The sequence below is a fragment of the Balaenoptera ricei genome, chromosome 20 (genome assembly GCF_028023285.1).
Source record: "Balaenoptera ricei isolate mBalRic1 chromosome 20, mBalRic1.hap2, whole genome shotgun sequence".
NCBI lineage: Eukaryota > Metazoa > Chordata > Mammalia > Artiodactyla > Balaenopteridae > Balaenoptera > Balaenoptera ricei.
The window spans coordinates 47510188-47535960 of record NC_082658.1 but is presented as its reverse complement, the minus strand read 5'-3'; the positions used below and the strand labels follow the sequence as shown (position 1 = coordinate 47535960).

General features: G+C 36.1%; 1 protein-coding gene and 1 non-coding gene across 4 annotated transcripts in view; one reads left to right on the top strand and one right to left on the bottom strand.

Moving 5' to 3' along the window:
* The window catches only part of NLK (nemo like kinase), a 147772-nt gene that overhangs the window by 69504 nt on the left and 52495 nt on the right, over positions 1 to 25773 (bottom strand). The gene's annotated exons all lie outside the window — the stretch shown is intronic.
* Positions 16836 to 16908, top strand: TRNAA-CGC (transfer RNA alanine (anticodon CGC)). Its single transcript has one exon. It is a non-coding gene; the product is annotated as a tRNA-Ala (tRNA).

Sequence of the window (25773 nt, the reverse complement as noted above, 5' to 3'; positions counted from 1 at the left end):
GCTGAGGCATGCCTGAAAACTAGAGCTCCCTAATACACTCACAGAAGGCTCAGCGAAGGGTAGAAGCCTTACTGGCTCAAGATGTTTGAGCACAACCTTTAACTAATCACTGGCTGACCACTAAGCTATGGGACCCCAAGAAGGCCAAGGTAAAGATGAAAACAAAAACAACTGAGCAAAAACTTGAATGGCTGCAATCCACAGGGGAGAAAGATCCCGCATATTAAGTCAAGTTACTTAAATATAAGCAAACATGCATAACAACAGCAATAATGACAACCTTCAGACATGGGAGGAGGGCTGGGGAGGAATCAGACCCAGGGTTGTTACAATATATTACCAAATATGTCCAATTTTAACAACAACAACAACAAAAATTACAAGACATGTTAAAAAAAAAAAAAGGAAAATGTGACCCATACTCAGGGGGAAAAGCAGTCAACAGAAACTGTTTCTGAGTGGGCCCAGATGCTGTATTCAGAAAAATTTCAAAAGCAGCTATTATAAATATGTTCAAAGAATTAAAGAAAAATATGGTGACAGTGACACAACAATAGAAAATCTCAATACAGAAATAGAAACTACAAAAAAGGAAACAAACTCTAAAGTTGAAAAATACAATATTAGAAATGAAAAATTCACTAGATTGGCCCAAAGCAGATTTCGGATAGCAGAAGAAAAAAAAAAATCAGTGAACATAAAAGACAGATTCATAGAAATTATACAATCTCAAGAAAGGAGAGGAAAAATTTGAAAAAAAAAATGAACAGAGCCTCAGAGAGCTATGCAATAACACTGAATGTACCAACATACATCTAATGGGAGTACCATGAAAAAAGGAGAGAGAGAGAGGAGCAGAAAAGAAGATATTTGAAGAAATAATGGTTTAAAACTTTCAAAATCTGATGAAGAACAATATACAAAACTCAAAAACTCCCAAGTAGGATAGACACAAGAATTCTGCACCTAGACACTTCATAGTCAACCACAGATCAAGTTAAAGACAAAGATAATAATTGAAATATGAAGAAAACCAACACAATTAATGACTGACTTTTCATCAGATATAACAAAGACTAGAGGGAAGTGGAACCCCATAATTGCAGTGGTGGTAGTGGGGCAGGCAAAAATTCTATATTCTGTTAAAAAAGACCCTGTCCTTCAAAAATAGAGGCAAAGTGAAAACAATCCAAGATAAGTAATGACTAAAAGAGTTTGTTGCCAGCAGGTCTGCCTTACAGGAAATAAAAAGAATCCCTTTGGTCTGAAAGGAAATGACCCCAGAAGGTAACTCAAATCCACAGGAAGAAATGAAAAACAAGAAATGGCAAATACGTGGATAAATAGCACAATATATTGTTGGTTTTAACATATATAGATGTAATATATATGACAATAACAGCACAATAGGGGGAGGGAACTGAGCTATATTGGAGCAAAGTTGTTGCATTCTACCAGAATTAAAATACTATTAATCTGATATAGATTGTTCAGAAATTAAGATGCACACTGCAATCCCTAGAACAACAAATAATAAAATAACTAAAAAACCAAAGAAGGATTAAAAAAAAAAAAATCAAGAGATGAGTTAAAATGGTCAAATGAAAAATAGTTGACACAAAACAAGAAATACAATTTTGAAATATGGATTTGTTTAACACAAAAGATAAAAAGGAAGGCTGTAGCAACAAAAGAAACGAGATATATAGAAAACAAACACTGTAGCAAAATGGCAAATGTAAATTCAATCAATAATTACACTAAATGTGAATGGATTAAACACTTCAATAAAAAGCAGAGATTGGGGGGCTTCCCTGGTGGCGCAGTGGTTGGGAGTCCGCCTGCCGGTGCAGGGGACACGGGTTCGGGCCCTGGTCTGGGAGGATCCCACATGCCGCAGAGCGGCTAGGCCCGTGGGCCACAATTACTGAGCCTGCGCGTCTGGAGCCTGTGCTCCGCAACGGGAGAGGCCGCGATAGTGAGAGGCCCGCGCACCGCGATGAAGAGTGGCCCCCACTTGCCGCAGCTGGAGAAAGCCCTCGCACAGAAACGAAGACCCAACACAGCCATAAATAAATTAATTAAATAAATAAATAATTAATAAAAAAAAAAAGCAGAGATTGACAATTTTTTTTAAGCTTTTTTAAAAAATAAATTTATTTGTTTATTATTTATTTATTTTTGGCTGCGCTGGGTCTTCGTTGCTGCGCGTAGCCTTTCTCTAGCTGCAGTGAGCACGGGCTACTCTTCGTTGTGGTGCATGGGCTTCTTATTGCGGTGGCTTCTCTTGTTGCGGAGCATGGGCTCTAGGCACGTGGGCCTCAGTAGTTGTGGCACGCGGGCTCAGCAGCTGTGGCTCGCAGGCTCTAGAGCGCAGGCTCAGTAGTTGTGGCGCACGGGCTTAGTTGCTCCACAGCATGTGGGATCTTCCCGGACCAGGGATCGAACCTGTGTCCCCTGCATTGGCAGGCGGATTCTTAACCACTGCGCCACCAGGGAAGTCCCAAGGTTGACAATTTTTAAAAAGCAAGATTCAACTATATGCTGTCTACAAAAGACACACTTTAGATTTAACAATAAAAATGGGTTGGAAGTTAAAAGAGGTAAAAAGACATACCATAAAAATGGTGACCACAAGAGAGCTGCAGAAGCTATGTTAATACAAAACAGAACAGATTTTAAGACAAATATTACTAGAGACAATGAGGGGCATTTCATAAAGATAAAAGAGTAAACACATATACGATAATTACAAATGGTCTACGTAGTTAAAAATAGACTCTCAAAATTCACAAAGCAAAACTTGACAGAAGAGAAGAAACAGACAATTCAATAATTATATTTAGAAGTTTTAATACCCCACTCTCAAAGATAAAACAACTAAACAGAAATTAAGCAAGGACAGAAAAGAGTTAAAAAAATACCATCGACTAAGTTTACCTAAGTGACATTTACAGAACACTCTACCCAACAAGAACAGAATACGCATTTTTCTCCAAGCACACACAGAATGTTCCTTAGGAAAGCCCAAATGCTAAGTCAAAAAACAAGTCTCAATAAACTAAGGACTGAAACCAAAATATGTTTTTCAGACCACAGTAGAATTAAATTACAGATGTTAGAAATTTTAGAAATCCCCAAATATTAGAATATGAAACAAAACAAAGAAGAAATCACAAAGAAATTAGAAAATACCTGAATTGAATAAAAATTAAAACACAATATATCAAAATTTACTGGATGCAGTTAAAGCACTGCTTCGAGGGAAAATGTAATTTTCCCTTAATGTAAAATTCCCTTAATTTCCTTTAATCAGTTATATAGAAAATAAAGCCCTCAAATCAGTGAGATATAAGCTTTTATCTACAGACAACTAGAAAAAGAGCATATTAAACCCAAAGCAAGCAAGAGGAAATAACAAAATCACAATGGAAACAATAAAGAAAAAAACACATCAAGAAAATCAATGAAATAAAAAGTTCGTTCTTTGACAAGGTCAAAAAATGTTGATAAGCCTTTAGCGAAACTGATCAAGAAAAAACAAAGATACAAATGGACAAAATCAGGAATGTAAAAGGGGACATCTCTACTAACCCTACACAAATTATTAATTAAAAATATTCCCTTGGGGCTTCCCTGGTGGCGCGGTGGTTGAGAGTCTGCCTGCCAATGCAGGGGACACAGGTAAGAGCCCTGGTCTGGGAGGATCCCGCATGCTGCGGAGCAGCTAGGCCCGTGAGCCACAATTACTGAGCCTGCGCGTCTGGAGCCTGTGCTCCGCAGCGGGAGGGGCCACGATAGTGGGGGGCCCGCGCAGCGCAATGAGGAGTGGCCCCCGCTTGCCGCAGCTGGAGAGGGCCCTCACGCAGGGACGAGGACCCAGCACAACCATAGATAAATAAATAAATAAATAAATAAAATTAAAAAAAAAAAAACCTTTAAAAAAATACTTAAAAAAAAAAAATTCCCTCAATGAATAGCCCAGGTCCAGATGGCATCATTGGTCAATTATATCAAACATTTAATGAAGAAACAGTACCAGTCTTTCACAAATTCTTCCAGAAACTGAGAAGGGACCACTTCCCAACTCATTCTATGAAGCCAAAGTCAGACAATGACAAAAGGACTGAATTCCTTTATCACAAGAGATAAAAACTATAGCTTAATATCCTTCAAGAATATTAATGAAAACATCCGTGAGTAGGAAGTCCAATCCAGCAACATAAAATCCAACCCCCATTTATGATAAAAACATTCAACAAACTAGAAACAGAAAACTTCTTCAACCTGATAAAGGGCATATGAAAAACAGAGCTAATATCTTACTTCACAATGAAAGACTGAATGCTTCCCCTTAAGGTCAAGGAACAAGGCAAAGATGTCTGCTCCAGCCACGTCTATTTAAATTTTACTGGAGGGTCTCATCAGTGGCAAAATCGCCCCCCCCCAAAAAAAATTTTTTTTTTAAAAACATCTAAATTGGAAAGGAAGATCTAAAACTGATTTTATTTGCGGATGACATGATCCTCTATGTAGAAAACCCTAAGGAATACACAAAAACAGTACTTAAACTAATAAACAGGTTTATCAAGGTTGCAGGATACAAGATTATTATACAAAAACCCATTTTTTCTACATGCCAGCAATGAACAATCTGAAAATGAAATTAAGAAAACAATTCCATTCACAACAGAATCAAATCAAATAAAATACTTAGGGAACAAGTTCAACAAACGAAGTGTAAGATATACAGCAAACTATGAAATATTGCTGAAATAAATTACAGAAGATTTAAACAGAGAGAACACTTCATATTCATAAATTGGAAAACTCAATGTTAAGATGGCAATCCCCCCATAGTGACCTACAGATTCAGTGCAATTCCAATCAAAACTGGAACCCTCATATGTTACCGGTGGAAATGTAAAATGGTACATCCACTTTGGAAAACAGTTTGGTTGTTTCTGAAAAAGTTAAAATAAACTTATCATATGATTCAGCAAATCTACTCATATATTTACACAAGGGAAATGAAAATATATGTTCACACAAAGATTTCTATGTGAATATTCATAGCGGTATTATAGCCAAAAAACTGGAGTCAAATCCATCAACTAGTGGATGGATAAACAAACTATGGTACATCTATACAATAGAATAAAAAGGAACAAACTACTACTTCCTTACAAGCTACTACTTACATGGCTAAACCTCAAAAACATTATGCTAAGTGAGAGAAGCCAAACACAAAAGACCACGTAATATATGATACCATTTATAAGAAATTTTTGGAAGAGACATTTAGAGAGACAGAAAGCATATCAGTAGTTGCTCAGGGTTGGGAACTGGAATGGGTGATTGACCACAAACGGTTAAGTTTTGTGGGTAATGAAAATGTTCTAAAATTGGGTCGGGGTGATGATTGCATAACAGTGGAAATTTACTAAAAATTACAGAATTATTACATACTCATGATGGGTGAATATTATGGTAAGTAAATTATGCTTCACTAAAGCTGTTAAAACAAAAACGTCACCTCAGAATACTGACTGTTTACAATATTCTAGACCCTATTCTGATTTTATGCTATATAATTCCCCCCTTGATATTTATATAGTTTTTCCATTTATCCACAGAGATTTCACATTTCAAAGAATACAGAAAAATCATAACTTCTCTCTCTTTTTTCTCTTAATATCAGCGTTTTGTTAATCTCTAATTCATCTGGAAATTCCTATAATGTATGCAATGAGGAATTAATTTTTGGAACTGAATGAATGAATCCATGAATCAATCTTTGGAACTGCTACTTTGTTTTATGGTTTACTTGTTTATTTTTCAACCAATACTATTTGATAATTATCACTTAATATGTCTTATAACTTCTTCATATATACATTATTGCCATATAATCAAATTCTTTAAAGCAGCTACCATCAAATTTAGCACATCAGAATCAACTGGTAGGCTTTACGAAAAGAAACACAAAAACGAAACAACCCAATTTCATTACTTCCTAAGAATTTGTATTTTTTTAAAAAAATTAATTTATTTATTTTTGGCTGAATTGGGGCTTCGTTGCTGCACACAGGCTTTCTCTAGTTGCGGCAAGTGGGGGCTACTCTTCGCTGTGGTGCGCGGGCTTCTCATTGTGGTGGCTTCTCTTGCTGCGGAGCACGGGCTCCAGGCGTGCAGGCTTCAGTAGTTGTGGCTCGTGGGCTCTAGAGCGCATGCTCAGTAATTGTGGCGCACAGGCCTAGTTGCTCCACGGCACGTGGGATCTTCCCGGACCAGGGCTCGGACCAGGGCTCAAACCCGTGTTCCCTGCACTGGCAGGCGGACTCCCAACCACTGCACCACCAGGGAAACCCCAGAATTTGTATTTTTAAAAGCTCCCAGCTGACTCTGACTTTACTCAGATTTAAGAACTACTGCTTTAAACACAGTGCTTCTGTAACTTTAGGTACATAAGAATCACCCAGAATTCTTAAAGTCTTAAGATGAAGATTGATTCACTAAGTCTGCAGTGGTGAATTGAGGTTCTGCATTTATAACAAGCTTCCAGGTGACGCTGATTTTACTGGTAGCAAGGTTTTAAGATATGTATCTTACTTGGTTAAATATTAAATATTAAATACATAAGGTAAACATGGGCTCTTAGTATATTTGGCCTTCCCATTAGCCAGGGTATAAGTCCTCATTTATTCTAACTTCTTTTATGCTTGCCATTAAAGTTTTATTGTTCACATATACAGAGTAAGCTAAAGTATCATGTCTAGTGCCCTGATTTTTGTGACTGCCACTTAGGGGATGCCTCTTGACTGCCTGACTCTGGAGGCCAGAGGATTTTGTGTCCTGGTCCCATGGGACTGTAATGATTTGTGTCACCCAGAAAGAAGCTCATACCCCATCTGGTGCCTTGATTTTTGTTACTGCTGCTGGGAACACCTCTACCCCTCCTGGCTCTGGTGGCCAGCAGGGCTTATACGTGTGGTCCCAAAAGATTGTATATATTTGCATACATTTAAAAGCTGATGCCTGAGGATCTGGCTTCTAGTTGTCCTGAATCTGGGTGCTGAGACCCTCCCTTTTGGGACACTGACAGGTCTTAGCACATCCTCAACTATTAGGAACTATTAAAAATGTAATAAGCTGCTTGGACAATCACAAAGGTTTGAGAGACAACCAAGAGCTGAAGTAGGGTTGAATGATAAGGTTCATCTCCTACACAGGCCAGTCCTTCAAGACTGGGAGATGTGGTTGCTTCATCTACTGTATAGAAACCAACAGAGAGTAAAGCAAAATGAAGAAACAGAGGAATATGTCCTAAATGAAAGAACAAGATAAAACCTCACGGAAAAAAAACCTTAATGAAACAACAGAGTTAAGTAATTTACCTGATAAAGAGTTCAAAGTAATGGTCCTAAAGATGCTCACTGATCTGGGGAGAAGAATGGATAGACACAGTGAGAACTTCAACAAGAAATGGAAAATATAAGAATGTAGCAAATATTTAGAAATCACAGAGCTGAGGGATACAATAACAGCACTGAAAAATACACTAGAGGGGTTCAACAACAGACTAGATGAAGCAGAATAAAGAATCAGTCGACTTCTAGAAGGCAGTGGAACTCACCCAGTTAGAACAGCAAAAAGAAAAAAGAATGAGAAAAAGTGAAGATGGCTTAAGGAACTTTTATGGGACAACATCAAATGGCCTAACATTTGCATCATAGGGCTTCCAGAAGGAGAAAACAGAGAGAAAGGGGCAGAAATATTATTTAAGGAAATAATGGCTAGAATCAACAGACATTCAGATCCAGGAAGCCCAAAGAGCTGCAAATAAGAAACATCCAAAAAAACCCATACCAAGGCACATTATAATTAAAAATGCCAATTTAAAGACAAGGAGAGAATATCAAAGGCAGCAAGAGAAAAATAACTTGTTACATACAAGGTAACCCCCCCTAAGGCTATGAGCAGATCTTTCAGCAGAAACTTGTAGGCCAGAAGGTTGTGCATGATATATTCAAAGAGCTGAGAGAAAAAAAACTTCCAACAAAGAATATCTTCCTGGGACTTCCCTGGTGGCCCAGTAGTTAAGACTCCGCACTCCCAATGCAGGGGGCCCGGGTTTGATCCCTGGTCAGGGAACTAGATCCTGCATGCCACAACTAAAGATCCCACACGTGGCAACAAAGATCCCGCACATGGCAACAAAGATCCCACATGCTGCAGCTAAGACCTGTTGCAGCCAAATAAATAAATAAGTATATATTAAAAAAAAAAAAAAAAAGAATATTCTACCCAGCAACATTATTAATCAGAAGTGAAGGAGAGATTCTGAAAAAAGATTTCCAGAGAAGCAAAGGAGTTCATCACCACTAAACTGGTCTTATAAGAAACGTTAAAGAGACCTCTTTTAGCTGAAAAGAAATAGCACTGATTAGTAACAAGAACACATATTAGGGGACTTCCCTGGCAGTCCAGTGGTTAAGACTCCATGCTTCCACTGTAGGGGGCATGAGTTTGATCCCTGGTCGGGGAACTAAGATCCCGCATGCTGCATGGTGCAGCCAAAGAAAAAAAAAGAACACATACAAAAGAATAAATCTCACTGGAAAGGTAAATATATAGTAAAGATAGTGGATTAATCCCTTATAAAGCTAGTATGAAGGTTAAAAGACAAAAGTAGTAAAAAATATCAATAACTATGATTATGATAATTAGTTAAGGGATACAGAAGATAATGATGATTTTTGGATCATCTGGCAACTCTATTTTCAGTTTTTTGAGCAACCTCCATAGTTTTCCACAGTGGCTGCACCAATTCACATTCCCACCAACAATGTAGGAGGGTTCCCCTTTCTCCATACCCTCTCCAGCATCTGTTATTTGTAGATTTTTAAAAATGATGGCCATTCTGACCAGTGTGAGGTAGTACCTCACTGTAGTTTTGATTTGCATTTCTCTAATAATTAGCGACGTTCAGCGTCTTTTCATGTTCCTTTTGGAAGACTGGCCTTCATTTCTATGTTCTGTCCTTATCAGGCACCATATCTGTCTGCCTCACAAAATAAATTAGTAGCTTTCAGTGTTTTGTAGCTATTTATGATATAGGTATTATATGTTAAAAAATATTCACCAGTGATCCTAGCAAATTGTCTTGTGTTTCCTATTACAATTGATTTATTCAAAGTATCTAGTTGTGTAGTGTTCTAGATTTTTAAAGTCTAGTTTCTAAATTTTTATAAATGCTATTCATTTCAGTAGTTATGTTAATTTTGTCTACCTTATCACTCTGTTCTTTTCATAGATCCTTTTGAGATTAGCTGGTCCATTATATATAGGTTTTTTTTTTTCTTGTTGAAACAGGCAGGTAGAGTTGAACAAAACTCTTAAGTTTAGCTTTGCCAGTCTTACGAGCTGAAAAATTGGTGATGGGGGTTTTTATGTCTTTCAAGTAGTACATAGCCTTTTGTAGTATGTATTTCTCTTTTTTGTCTGGTTGAAAACCAGCTATGTTTTGCTACTCATTTCTTAGTTTTTGTACCATAATATGAAGATGCTGCATGTAAAATTTATGCTGAAAGTATTTACTAAAAAATTGTGTGTATTCAAATCTGTGCACTAAAGCACACACGCCTACTATTTCCATTTCATTCTCTCAAAAATTTACCTTATTATGTTACTGAGAGCAATTAGTTTTTGATTTATTTGAATCGAAATTTTAATAGTGAGGGACTTCGCTGGTGGTCCAGTGGCTAAGACTATGCACGCCCAGTGCAGGGGGCCGGGGTTCGATCCCTGGTCAGGGAACTAGATGCCACATGTCATAACTAACAATTCGCATGCCACAACTAAAGATCCCACATTGCACAACTAAAAAAGATCCTGCATGCCGCAACTAAAAGATCCTGCATGCTGCAACTAAAGATCCTGCATGCCACAACTAAGAGATCTGGTGCAGCCAAATAAATAAATTAAAATATAAAAAGAAAGAAATTTTAACAGTGAGATGTTGTTTCCTACTCAACTGTTATGGTATATAGCTCTTGCATTTATCAGTTTTTGTTTCCCATGGTTTCCTGTTATGTAACCTGGAACACATCTGCTGGCATATAAGAATGGTGTGTAAGACATATCCCAATTTTACAAAAGAAATTTTGAGATACTTTATGTATTTTCATTATATATGAATTGAAAATGATTTTAAATGTACAGGAAAGCACTATTTTGTTCATATAAATAAAGCGCACTGTGTAATAAACAATTTAGTTGAGGATAATAAGTTCTGAATATGCAAAAATATTCTAAAAACTAAGATAATTTTCTTTTTGGCCGCGGGGCTTATGGGATCTTAGTTCCCTGACAAGGGGTCGAACCTGTGCCCTCGGCAGTGAAAGCATGGAGTCCTAACCACTGGACCGCCAGGGAGTTCCCAAAACTAGGAAAATTTAACAAATTGAGGTATGTTTTCAACAACATAGATATAATGAGGCACACAAATCATAATTCAAAGTATTTTATGCTAGGTTCTTCAACCATAATATGGAAATGAAATAAATCACCCCCAATAGGAACATCAAACATTGCAAACAATTTTTTTCATATCTTGGTGTTCTAGCATAGGGCTAAATTCACCCTTGGCTCTGGGCAGAAAAGCCTGCTGGCATAATGCAGGGAACAAACTGGCTCTAATGAGCAGGGTGATCATAATTAGCTAACAATGTCTACCACAGACCCACCTGGGGAAATGGGGGTGGAATGGAATGTTGCTGTTAACAGATAACAAGGGCTTTCTTCTACGGCCAGTCGATGGGTAAATCACCAGGTCTTCTTCATGGCTCACTCAGGAAATGACAGGGGGAGGATTTGGCTGCCCAAACACCTTGGCAGGGGTGTAACTGATGACTGACTCCTTACTTTTTCCCAAGTCCATTTTTCACCAGCAAATGACCCCTGTATCCCTTTGAAGAGTAATCCATATTTTCTCCCACTTGAAAAGACAGCTGGAGGGAAGAAGAAAATACCATCCTAGGTTTAGATCTGAAGCATACCAGCCTTTGGACCAAACAACAATTTAAAAATTTTATATTACCAGTCTATATATATATAGCCTATATATATATATATATATATATATATATATATATATATATATATATATATATATATATATAAATAATATAATTACAAACTATAAAATCTCAGGTACAGAGGAATTCATTTGCTTCAGCTACAGCTCATTAGCCACCTGTTATACCACAGTTAGAATATCAGGTGTATATTATTACGTGGTAGGAAGATTTTCAGTCCTCCTCTGGGATATGAATTTGAAAGACAGCACTGGGTGAAAGTAGGTGCCTGTCTCCTTTCTCTTCAGCTAAGACAGAAAACCTTGAACCAAGGTGAAGATTCAGTGTAGTAATCAAGATAGTCATGCAGAATGCAGCTGAATACAGGAAAATGGTCTGCTGCCTGGCATTTTACTGAGGAGAACACCTGAAGAACAGAAGGCTAGCAGAATTAAACTGGGATTTAATGGCGCAACAGTTTTAGTAGTGGAAGGTCAGAAAAAGTGACCAAAAGAAAACCACAAAATGGATTTAGAACTAGGACAACGTGAGTTTGTTCTTAGAGTTTCTTCTGCTACTTATATCCAAAATACCATCCCAGGGAAAAGAAAGGCTTTTTTATATGGAACCTACAGGGTTCCATATAAAAAGATTTCAAGACTATTACTACCACCTCCTATCAAATAACTGCAAATTACTTCCACATGAATCCTGAATCACTCCTTGAGAGCCTTGCTCTGCTTATTGTCAGTTTCACTTCAGGAAAGATGAAGCTAACCATCAAAGTCATGAAGATGAGAAATGTCAAGTTTGTTTGCCAAAAAAAGTCTATCTGAAAACCACCACTTACAACATCTAGTAAAGATAACTAAAATCTAGCCCCTGTCTTCCAGTGACTGGCCCCACTTTGATAAAGTAAAAATGATTGTTTATATATAGCAATTTGTTATCAGGTCACACAAATCCCCAGGAGAAACAAACCAGAGAAATAAGAACTGTCAAGGTCTACCTAAGAAAGAGGCTAGAAAGGCAGCTTTACATCTAGTCCAAGATGGTATCTTAAAATCCCTGCCTGCTCTTAGAGAATATAGTAGTTTCGGTGACCAATATAATAAAGTGAACATTAGGCAGGAAACATTCATCACTAGACAAAGGGTAAATGGGGAATCTCAAGTTGAAAAGGAATTCTGAAGTGTTTCACTTATTAAGTAGCAACTACAACCAATAATACAAATAGAATGAGAGTATACAAAATGATAAAGGTATGAGTCAAAAATTAGTAGGTAAAGTGGTCAGAATAAATTCTTCAAAGAGCTTATCAATCTTAAAACTATCTCCCTTGGAACAGAAGTATAACCTACAAACCTGCTAAGTTTAGGAAGAGAGTAGAGTTTTGCCTGTTTTCAAAAGTATTTATTCAGAACTTGGTTTCAAAAGTTCATCAATGACATTAATTTGCCACCACTGTGATAACCAGACAAAATTTAAAATGTAAGCATATTTCCAAATCCGTTATTATATCATTTATAAATATACATTAAAAATTCCCTTAATTAAATCTCTAGAACTTTAAATATGTAGTGACTATCTGAAGCAGCTCTCTTGAACTGTTTTTAATATATGGCTGAATACAAATAACTTTCAAACAAAAATTTTCACATTACAAAAGTTTCAAAGTTCAGAAAAAATAAACCATAATTTTAAAAAGTGAGTGCAAAAAATATTTTAATTTTTTAAGTAAAAAGGCACGCAATGCATATTCTCAATGTCTAAACTTCCAGAGAGCAATCTACAGGACTCATCCTTGTCACTCTCACAACATTTTTAACACTATATATAAAGTTGCAAGACTGATACAAAATAAAACTTCCTTCCACTTCACCACTGTTGTTTAGAACAGAATGGCGACTTCTAAACTCTCTTACACTGGACCAAAAAACCAGAAGTGCTATTCCCTTTTCAAATGGCTATTCTTAAACACGTAACCTAAAAGTCCTCTAAAGAGTTACTACAGCACATAAGGAAGGTAGAATAAATTTATATAACATTGGAGATGTTCTACTAATCTGATTTGCAAAGACAAAGCCTTTTTCAATGTCAAAATCATATCAAAAATGAAAAAACTGTAACATCGAAAAAAGATCCTCAATGATTGAAGATATACAGGAATAATTCTAATAAGGGATGAGGATAGATAGGTAATAAATGGATACAGATATATAAAAATGTAAAATCTTACAGAAAAACCCAAAAGATAACTTGAATAAACAGAATAAACCACGTGCCTGAAAGAGAAGAGTGCGGCAGATTCTTTTCCAAAAATGGCCACGATAATAGTACTAGTCTCACATGTTCTTCAAAACTCTTCAAAACATTGCCATTTCGCTCACAGAGAGATGGGCCTATTTTCTTCCCTTTCCTTGAATCTGGGGGAAGGCTTGTGACTTGTGTTATTCAAATGCTGAAATTCTCCCAAACACAAACCAATCAAACAAGACCTCTCTCTTGGCCTTTTGAGCTGAGCTACCATGTAAGAAGTCTGGCTATCCTGCAGCCATCATGCTGAAATGACCACAAGTGAAAAAGATGCTTCAGGAGCCCTACTTCTTCCATCCCCAGCTGTTTGAATCTTCCCAGTCTAGGCACCATTTATGTAAGGAAGCCTTCTGATGATTCCAGCCTTCAGCCTTGGAACTCTCCATGCTGACACCAAATGCAGCAGAAACTAGCCATCCCCACTGGGCCCTCCTCATCACACTGCAGATTCAGGAGCATGTCGTTTTTTAGCTCTAAGTTTTCAGGTGGTGTTACACAGCCATAGTTAAGTGGGAAAATAGTACTAGGATGTAAATTATCGATTCATTTATAAATTTAACAAAATTACAATTAATACTCCAAAAAGATTTTGGAGAAAATCTGATAAAATGATTCTGTGGCAGATTAAAGATGGCCATAAATTCTTAGACACAAACCCATTAACCCTTCAGACTAGACAAACTCACAGGTGAATACCACAGCAAGTGACCCTAGTCAACGTCATGTGGAGCAGAATTCCCAGCCAACCCTGCCTGAACACCTGGCCCACAGATTGTGAACAAATAAAATTACTGAGTTTTAAGTCACTAAGTTTGGAGTACTTTGTTATGCAGCAACAGATAACTGGAAGAGGTTCTAAGATTTATCTAAAAGAATAAACAGTGATAAATAGCTACAAAAATGATAAAATAAGATGCTTTGCTTTTCAGATATGAAATGTAACAAGCTATAAAAGTTATAATATTACAGTGTGGTATTAGAACATAAATACATGACAATTTAAAAAAACAGAAAATTCTGAAACAGACCCAATTAGATATAAAATTTTACAGAATGATAAATGTATCAAATCAACAGAAAAGGGATATATTATGCAACAAATGGTGCTGGGACAACTAACTAATTACTTTAGGGGGGAAAAGTTATATCTTTACCTAATCTTTATGCCAAAACAAACAAAAAAATATAGATAGACTGAATATTTGAAAGTAGAAAATAAAGCCATAAAATCACTAGAAAAAAAGACAGATGAATAGTTATACATTCTTTTTTTTTTTTCAAATTAATTAATTTATTTTTGGCTGTGTTGGGTCTTCGTTGCTGCACGTGAGCTTTCTCTAGTTGCGGCAAGCAGGGGCTACTCTTTGTTGTGGTGCGCGGGCTTCTCATTGTGGTGGCTTCTCTTGTTGCAGAGCATGGGCTCTAGGCACGTGGGCTTCAGTAGTTGTGGCTCGTGGGCTCTAGAGTGCAGGCTCAGTAGTTCTGGCGCACAAGCTTAGTTGCTTCGCGGCATGTGGGATCTTCCTGGACCAGGGATCAACTCCGTGTCCCCTGCATGGGCAGGCATATTCTTAACCACTGCACCACCAGGGGAGTCCCATAGTTATATGCTCTTAAAATGGGCAAGACCTTTCTAAGTATAACAAAAAGCATTAGTCATAAAATAAAAATCTGTCAACTTTGATTATGTAAGAATTATAAGCACTATAAGAAAAAAAGAAAACCAGGAAAACATTTTAAAATATGATACTTATCTTTCACGTATAAAAGTTTTTACAAATTGGTAAGAAACAGCTCAATAGAAAAAAAATGGGCAAAGGGCATAAATAGGGACTTCACAGAAAAATATATATGGCCCATTATTTAAAAAAAGAAACACTGACTGGAGGAGAGTAACAGAATCTAGACACTCTACAACACAACATTCATGATGTCCAGGATACAATCCAAAACTATCTAATATATGAAGAACCAAGATAACGGAACACATGCTCAAGAGAAAATAAAATTTGGCAAGTTTGACTCTGAGATGAACCAGAGGTTTAAACAAAAAACAAAGATTTTAAAATGGCTGTTATGATCCTCAATAAAATAAATCAAAACATGCTCTTAATAAATGAAAATCTCATCAGAAAATAAGAAATCTCAGTAGAAAAATAAAGCCAAAAAGACAAAAGCAAGTTCTAGAGCTGAAAAGTTCAGTTTCTGGAAAAGAAAAAAAAATTCAATGAATGAACTTAACAGCCAAATGGAAACAGCAGAGGAAAAAGTTAGTGAACATGAAGATAGGTCAATAGAAATGATCCAAGATGAAGAACACACACACACAACATTTTTTAAAAATAAAAGAACAGTCTCAGGGACCTATATGATTAGATTAAACAGGCCAGCATATTTCTAACTGGAATGCCACAAGGAGTGGAGAAAGAAAATGGGACAGAAAAAATATTTTAGGAAATAATGATTGTAATTTTCCCAAATTTGATGAAAGCATCATAGTCAAACTATTGATACACAAACATTAAGAGCAAATCTTGAAGGCAGCAAGAGAAAAACAACATATTATATACAAGGTAAAAAAATACACTGATTTACAACCTACTTCTTATCAGGAATCATGGAAGGCCAACAGAAAATGGAATAACATCTTTGAAATGCCTTTGAAAGAAAAAATAACTCATACTTCCATATACTCAGTGAAAATATCCTTCCAAGAATAAAGGCAAAATAAAAATGTTCACAGACTGTTTTAAAAATTAAGAAAATTAATTGGCAGCAGACCTACAATACAAAAAATGCCAAAGAAATTTCCTTAGACTTAAGGGAATTGATACCAGATAAAAACTTGGATCCTCAGAAAACAATAAAGAACACTGAAAATGATAAATATCTGGTTAATGCAAAAACTTTTTTCCTGATTGCCTTTTCCTCTTAATTCTTTATAAACCATTAAACAGTTCAAAGAAAAACCTATATCACTATTTTATGGTTCATAATGTACTACATATAACAACTATAATATAAAGGATGAGATGGTTTGAGAGCTATAACACTGCAAGATTTCAATATTTAATGAGAAGTGGTATGTTATTAATTGTAGGTGAGCTGTAAAAAGCTAAGGATGTATACCACCATCCCTAGGGCAACTACTAAAAACATAATGCAAAGAAGTACAGCCAAAATACCAAAAGGAAATTGAAGTCAAATTCTAAAAATATACTTCAAATAATCCAAAAGTGAGGGGGGTAGGCAAAAAGGAACATAAAAACAAAAAACAGGAGACAACAGAAAACAAAAAATAATATGGTAACCCAAACCTAACCATATCACTAATTATATTAAACATTAATGGACTAAAAATTCCAATTAAAAGGCAGAGACTGTCAGAATGCATAATAAAACAATATCCACTCTGTGCTGTCTATGAGAGACACAGGGACTTCCCTGGTGGTCCAGTGGTTAAGACTTCACACTCGCAATGCAGAGGGCCCGGGTTCGATCCCTGGTCAGGGAACTAGATCCCGCATGCTGCAACTAAAGGTCCCGCATGTCACAACAAAGACCCGGCGCAGCTAGCTAGCTAGCTAGAAAATAAATAAATAAATAAATAAATATTCAAAGAGACACAGTTAAACCATAAAGACAGATAGGGTAAAAGTAAATGGATGGAAAATAATACACCATGTAAACAGTAAGCATAAGAAGGCCGGAATATTAATATTAGATAAAACAGATTTCAGGACAAAATTTATTCAAAATACAAAGAGAGGCATGCTATATACATAGAGGACAATTTGTCAGGAAGACACAGCAATCATAAGTGTGCATGTGGCCAATAACAGAGCTTCAAAATAAATGAAACTAAAATTCACAGAACTAAAAAGAGAAGCAGATCATTCCACAACTATAATTGTGATTTTAACACCTCTCATAGTAATTGGCAAAACAGCTAGGCAATATATCAGAAAAGACATAGCTGACCTTTCCTTACTTTGTATTTATAGAACATCATACTCAACAACAGCAGAATAGAAATTCTTTTCATAAGCATATGCTATATGTTTACCATAATAGACCATATCCTGAGCTGTAAAACATTTCAATAAATTAAAAAAGATTAAGATTATATAAAGAATGTTCTGGGCTTCCCTGGTGGCGCAGTGGTTGAGAATCTGCCTGCTAATGCAGGGGACGCGGGTTCGAGCCCTGGTCTGGGAGGAACCCACATGCCGCGGAGCAACTAGGCCCGTGAGCCACAACTACTGAGCCTGCGCGTCTGGAGCCTGTGCTCCGCAACGAGAGAGGCCGCGATAGTGAGAGGCCCGTGCACCGCGATGAAGAGTGGCCCCCGCTTGCCGCAACTAGAGAAAGCCCTCGCACAGAAACGAAGACCCAACACAGCCAAAAATAATTAATTAATTAATTAAAAAAAAAAGTCATTCTCCTACATACCACAATACCATTATCACACCCAACACAATTAAAAAAAAAAAAAAAAGATTATATAAAGAATGTTCTTTAGCCATAATGGAATTAAATTAGAAATCTATAACAATAAGATCAAGAGAAAAACAGAAATATTTGGAAATTAACAACACACTTCTAAATAATCAGTGAGTCAAACAAGAAATCACAAAAGAAATTTCAAAATATTTTGAATGGAAGGAAAATGAAAATACCACAGAGCAAAATTTGGGATGCAATTAAAACAGTGTTTACAAGGAAACTTAACACTTTGGATGACTGTGTTAGGAAAAGAGATGCGAAATCAATAACCTGAATTTTCACTTTAAGAAGCCAGAAAAGGAATAGCAAATGAAATCCAAAATAACCAGGAAGGAACCAATAAAGGGCAGAAATCAATTAAAGAAAAATAATAGACAAAAATTAATGAAACCAAAAGCTAGTTCTTTAAAAAGACTGATAAAATTGCTAAGCCTCTGGCAATACTGATCAAGAAGAAAAAAGAAAAAGTAAGAGAGGCCACAACTTATCCGTATCGGAAATGATTATGGGTATATCACTACAGATCCTGCAGCTATTAAAAGTATAAGGGAGTATTATTAAAATTTTTATGCTAATAAATTTAACAACCTAGGTGAAATGAACAAATTTCTTGGAAGACACAAATGACCAAAATTGACCCAAGAAGAAACAGATAACCTTAATAACCCTATATCAACTAAAGAAATTGCATTCATACTTTTAAAACTTCCTTTAAGAAAAATTCAAGACACAGATGGCTTCCCTGGTATATTCTATCAAATGTTTAAGGAAACAAAACCAATTTTACACAAACTCTTTCAGAAAATAAAGAAGGCAGGAACAATATTCAATTCATTTTATAAGATCAGTATTATCCTAATATAAAAGGCAGACACAGACATCAGAAGAGAATTACAGACCACCTCAAGAACATAAAACATAAGTAGCAAAAATCCTTAACGAAATGTTAACAAATTGAATCCAATGGTATATACAAAGGAAAATTCATCACAATCAAGTGGGGTTTAATCTGGGAACTCAAGGTTAGTTTAACTTCTGCAAATCAAAGCAATTCACCATATTAGAATAAAGGAGAAAAGGAACGCAACTGTTTGAATAAACACAGAAAAAGCACTTGACAAAATTTAATATTCTTTCATAATTAAAGGTAGATGATAACTTTCTCGACCAGATTAAAACTAACAGCTAAAATCATACTCAATGATAAAAAGCTCGAGACTTCCCTGGCGGTCCAGCGGTTAAGACTTCGCCTTCCAATGCAGGGGGTGCAGGTTCAATCCCTGGTCAGGGAGCTAAGATCCCACATGCCTTGTGGCCAAAAAACCAAAACATAAAACAGAAGCAATATTGTAACAAATTCAATAAAGACTTTAAAAATGGTCCACATCAAAAAAATCTTAAAAAAAAAGATGATGAAAGGCTCAATGTTTTCTAAGATCACAAAAAAGGCAAGGATGTCCACTCTCCCCACCTCCATTTAAACAGTGTTCTGGAGTACTTAGCCAATGCAATAAGGGGGAAAATAAATAAAAGGCATATGGGCGAGAATTTAAGAAGTAAAATTGTCCTCATTGATAGATGACATGTTCACACACATATCAAACTCTAAGGAATCTACAACAAAGCTACTAGAACTAATAAGTTAATGTAGCACAGTTCCAGGATATGAGGTTAATAAACAAAATCAAATTGTATTTCTACATACTATCAATAAACAATCAGAAGATAAAAATTTTAAAAACCCCATTTACAATAAAATAGAATGAAAAAATAATATACTTAAGAATAAATTTAATGAAAGATGTGCAAGATCTGTACACTGAGAACTATAAAACATTACAAAGGGAAATTACAGACAACCTAAATAAAAATACACTATGTCCATGGATCCATGTTCATCGGCTTCAAGGACTTAATATTGCTCAAACAGCAAAACTTCCGAAATTGATATTTATATTCAATGCAATTCCAATCAAAATTCTGCAATCTTTTCTGAAGAAATAAAGAACTGATTTTAAGGACTTACAATACCTGATTTTGAGACATATTATAAAGCTACAGAAATCAAGATGGTGTGGTATTGGCATAATGATAGACACACAGACATAAAACAGAGTAGAGTCCAAAAACAGACCCATGCTTACATGTCAACTGATTTTCAACAAAGAGAGGCCAAGGTAGTTTCAATGGAAGGAAAGTTTTTCAATCAATGGTGCTGGAACAATGGGATAACCATATGGGGAACAATGAACATGACCCTTAACTCACGCTATATACAAAATTAATTCCAAGTTAATCACAGACCTAAATATAAGAGTTAAAACTATTAACTTTCAGAAAAAATAATAGGAGAAAATTTTTGTGACTTTGAGTTAGACAAAGATTTCTAAAATAGGACACAAAGAAGCACAAGCTATAAGAGGAAAAAAAAAATATGAAATGGACTTCCCTGGTGGTGCAGTGGTTAAGAATCCGCTTGCCAATGCAGGGGACACGGGTTCGAGCCCTGGTTTGGGAAGATCCCACATGCCGCGGAGCAACTAAGCCCGTGCGCCACAACTACGTGTGCTGCAACTACTGAAGCCCCCACGCCTAGAGCTCATGCTCCGCAATGAGAAGCCACTGCAATGAGAAGCCCGTGCACTGCAATGAAGAGAAGCCCCCTACTTGCAGCAACCAGAGAAAGCCTGTGCGCAGCAAAAGACCCAACACAGCCAAAAATAAATAAATAGATACATAAATTAAAAAAAAAAAAAGATGAAATGAACTTTATTGAGATAAAAAATTTTGCCTTCCTACAAATAACAAATGCTGGAGAGGATGTGGAGAAAAGGAAACCCTCCTATGCTGTTGATGGGAATATAAATTGGTGCAGCCACTATGGAGAACAGTATGGAGATTCTTCAGAGAACTAAAAATAGAGTTGCCATATCATCCAGCAATTCTACTCCGGGGCATATATCCAGAAAAAACTATAATGCAAAAAGATACATGCACCCCCTATGTTCACTGCCACACTATTCACAATAGCCAAGACATGGAAGCAACCTAAATGTCCATCGACACATGAATGGATAAAGAAGATGTGAGATACACACACACACACACACACACACACACTGGAATATTAGCCACAAAAAAGAATGAAATAATGCCATTTGCCGCTACATGGATGGACCTAGAGATTACTGTACTAAGCGAAGTAAGTCAGAAGGAGAAAGACAAATACCATATGACATCACTTATATGTGGAATCTAAAATATGACACAAATGAACTTATCTACGAAATAGAAACAGACCCACAGACATAGAGAACAGACTTGTGGTTGCCAAGGGGAGGGCTGGATTGGCAGTTTGGGGCTAGCAGATGCAAACTATTATATATAGAATGGATAAACAACAAGATCCTATTGTATAGCACAGGGAACTATATTAATAACCTGTAATAAACCATAATGGAAATGAAAAACAAACAAAAAAACACAAAAACCAAAAAACTTTTGCTCTTCTAAAGAAACTGCTGAGAAAATGAAAAGGCAAGCTACTAAATGGGAGAAAATATTTTTAAAACATCTGACAAAAGGCCTGTATCCAGAATATTTATATCTCTTTCCATAGTAAAAAGACTAACAATCCAATTAAAAATGGGCAAAAGACGTGCACACTTTATAAAAGAAGATATGCAGGGGACTTCCCCAGTGGCGCAGCGGTTAAGAATCCGCCTGCCAACGCAGGGGACACAGGTTCAACCCCTAGTCTGGGAAGATTCCACATGTCACAGAGTAACTAAGCCCGTGAGCCACAACTACTGAGCCTGCGCTCTGGAGCCCACGTGCCTAGAGCCTGTGCTCCGCAACAAAGAGAAACCACCGCAATGAGAAGTCCACACGCTGCAATGAAGAGTAGCCCCCGCTCGCCGCAACTAGAGAAAGCCCGCTCACAGCAACAAAGACCCAACGCAGCCAAAAAAAAAGAGAAGATACGCAGATGGAGAATATGCACAAGAAAAACAAAATTCAACATCAGTAGTCAAAGAAATGCAAACTAAAGCCACAGTGAGATTCTACTACATACTCACTCTAGAATGACTAAAGCTTAACAAGACTGACATTTTTAGCACTAACCACACTACACTGTGATTATGGGCATGTCTCTCTATTCCAATAAAATATAAGCTCATAAGGGAGAAAAAAAAAGACTGACAATAAAGAGTGGTGGTGAGGATTTGGAGCAGCTTGAACTCTCACACATTGCTGGTGGGAATACAGAATATACAGACACGTTGGAAAGCATTATGGCAGTATCTTATAAACTTAAGCATATACTTAGCATGTGACCTAGCAATTCCACCTCTAGGTATTTACCCAAGAACAATGAAAATATATATCCATGTAAAGACTTGTACACAAAAATTCATAACAGCCAAAAATTCAGTGCACTCCAAATGTCCATCAAGTGATGAATGGTAAATTTTAGTACATCCATAGTATATGTAATATAACTTGATATTACAAACAATTGAAATATTAATAAACAACATGATGAATTTCAAAACATTATGCTAGGTAAAAGAAGTCAAACACAAAAGACTATGTGCTATATGATTCCACTTGTTTGAAACTCTAGAAAAGACAAAACAATAGGGACAGGAAGTAGATCAACAGTTGCCTGGGGTTGCAGGTGGGAGAGGGGACCAACTGCAAACGAATGGGAAGAAACTTTTTAGGGTTAGAGATCCATTCTAATGTCCTGATTGTGATGGTGGTTGCACAAATGCATATAACTACCAAAGTTCATCAAAGTGTACCATTAAAATGAGTGAATTTTACTGTATATATAAATAAAACTTTAAGAAAAAGAACACACAGTCAGAAAACAAAAGAAATGGTGTTCCACTTCACTAGTTACAAACACTGATGATATAAATGTTTATGTCCCCCCAAAATCTGGTCAGAAATAACTTTTGATTTTTTGATTAAGTTAAACAGTCTACAGTACCGAGTACTGGGTACAAGTGCCCCAAAGTAAGATAAAAGACTGCGATAAAAATGCTAGATCTTTTTAAAATTAATTAATTAATTAATTAATTAATTAATTAATTTTTGGCTGCGTTGGGTCTTTGTTGCTGTGCGCGGGCTTTCTCTAGTTGCAGCGAGCAGGGACTATTCTTCGCTGCGGTGAGCGGGCTTCTCATTGTGGTGGCTTCTCTTGTTGCGGAGCACAGGCTCTAGGTGTGCAGGCTTCAGTAGCTGTGGCACGTGGGCTCAGCAGTTGTGGCTCGTGGGCTCTAGAGCACAGGCTCAGTACTTGTGGCGCACAGGCTTAGTTGCTCCACGGCATGTGGCATCTTCCTGAACCAGGGCTTGAACCCGTGTCCCCTGCATTGGCAGGCAGATTCTTAACCACTGCGCCACCAGGGAAGTCCAATGCTAGATCTTAAAAAAGAAACTGGTTTATGTACTAAACGTTTTGTGCCTTGGTCTAATATTAACATGATGTCTGTGTAAAATGACAAAAAGAACCACTGTTAAATCACATTATATTTCCTGTCATTCTGCATTATCCCAGATTGCTAAATGTGTTCTTTCCAAGAAGTTTGATTGAATTACTGTATACATTTACTGTCCTATGTGACAGTTTTGTCATTGTTAGAGATTTCAGTAATTAAAATGGGAAACAGAAGTTTAGGTTATTTTCCTTATCAAAACTATCTTCCTTGGAGCTACATTATTATGATGGTTTTCATGCTCTTGTACATTTCATGTCTTAAGCTGAGTGCAGTTTAGGGGATCCTCTCTAATTTCAGGAAGGTACTTCTTTCCTTCACCACTGTGATCTGACCTGTGACAAATTTGTACTGTACACTATGTAAATGGCTAACAAGTCAATTGCTAACCAACTGAATGTACAAATCTTAGTGCTGGTGCTAAAATCTCTTCATGATAGTCACCATGATCTCAAAGTTTGTTTCAAAATTTGCAAGCATCAAGTGTCAATCAAATCTGAAGATGAAACACTAATGAATGTTGAATTCTCACGCTTTAGGTGTATTTCCTTTTTTAGATTTTTTGGTTCTCTGCTATTTTTACACTACTGTTTCATTTAAATTTCCTACGTGCCTACTTCGTTTGTGTGATTGAAATAAAATTGCAGTATATACATGTTTAAAAAAATAATTTGTTGTTTAAGTCAAAAAAAAAAAAAGAAAGAAAGAAATGACATTGAAACCAAGAGCTATTGTTTTTTTCTCCAATTGCCTTGGTAAATACTATACTAATGATGAAAGGCATTAATTAGTACAACATTTCTTGAAAGTAATTTGGCACTGTACACCTAAATTCTTTAAAAATGAGTGAACCTTTTGACCCAGCAATTCTATTTCTAGGAATTTTTACTACAGAAATAATCATAAAAATTAAATAAGACTATATACAAGAATAGTATTGGAAAGCTTTTCATAATGATGACAAATAACTGGGATAAAGCCCTGTATGTCCAACAACAGGTGATCAGTTAAATAATAAAACATCCATTCAATTAAAATGATGTGCCCAATAATATACGTGTCCTTCCCAATGTACGAAAATATACTTCTTTACTGCATTTTACGTCGGTACCTTTCACAAAAATGTTTATCCTCTACCTGTGGGAGTTATGGTATAAAGAAGTGACTAATAACTATCACAACAGTCAGATTTCTAACATTAGAAGAAAACTAATTAATCATTACTGTTCTCTTTTACCCCAGATTGGGCATATGAAGTCATATTTTCTGTCTAATTCTTATGATGATTAATGGAAAGAAGGAAAAAAAGAACCTTTGGACTTTACTCAGTATTATCACAAAAGATCTGATATGAGCAACTATTTCACTTCAAAAGGGCTTTGACCCACAAATTTAATTAGTTATTTTAATGACTTACTTACAGTTTGCCCTGTAATAGACAAAGGAGTAACAGAAGGTTCTAGTATACACTTTTTAGGTTTGTATTACTTGGGTCTCAGTTCCTTATCTATAAAAGAAAAATGGTTAGGTGCAGGATTGGTCATTTCTAGTTCTAAGGAAGATTAATATACTAAAAATCAGTCAATGCTTTTAAAAATTATTGGCAAATGCAAAGTGTCAAGAAATAAACCTTTGTTGGTTAGTCTGGGATATCTTGTAAACATTCACTTAAAGAAGAGAAAAGAAAGAAGGAAAAGAATAAGATCCTTATTAAATCCTGGTGAATTTAAACCCAGGGAACATTCACTATCAATCTGTCAAGGAGACTAACAAAGGCAGGAATCACAACTAAAAAGTGATATATCCTCAATGGTCTCCTAGTTGCTAAAATTTAAAGTCAGTTATCTTACTTGAAGACAGTGAAAATGTATAGCATCTATCAATGTAACCACGTCAGCATCAGGAAATAAGATGTCTAAGAGTCCCACAACTACAGGTAGTTCAAACAGAAAAGAACAATACACTAACAGTTATTCGAGGCTAATAATTTATTGTGCCTGCTTTAAAATAATGTTTCCCAATCCAATGAGGTTCAGATATTCAAAGTAAGGATAATTAATTTATAAAAATGAAATACAACTTGGATTTCCACCTAACAAATTGTATTATGCCTAACAAATCTGCCCTGCAACTCAGCGTATCTTAATTCAAAGAAGAGAGTAAATAACTTATGTAATATGTTTGTAAATTTGACTGTAAAGAAAGATTTGAATTTCATTCATTTAATGCCAAATCAAAGAAAACAAGTTAAATTTACAAATACACAAGAAATGAAACTCATTTATTAAACCTTCTTAATAAAGGAAATAATGACATTTGGGAGAAATGGTCAATTATAAATATTATACATGTTAAATTTAAATTTT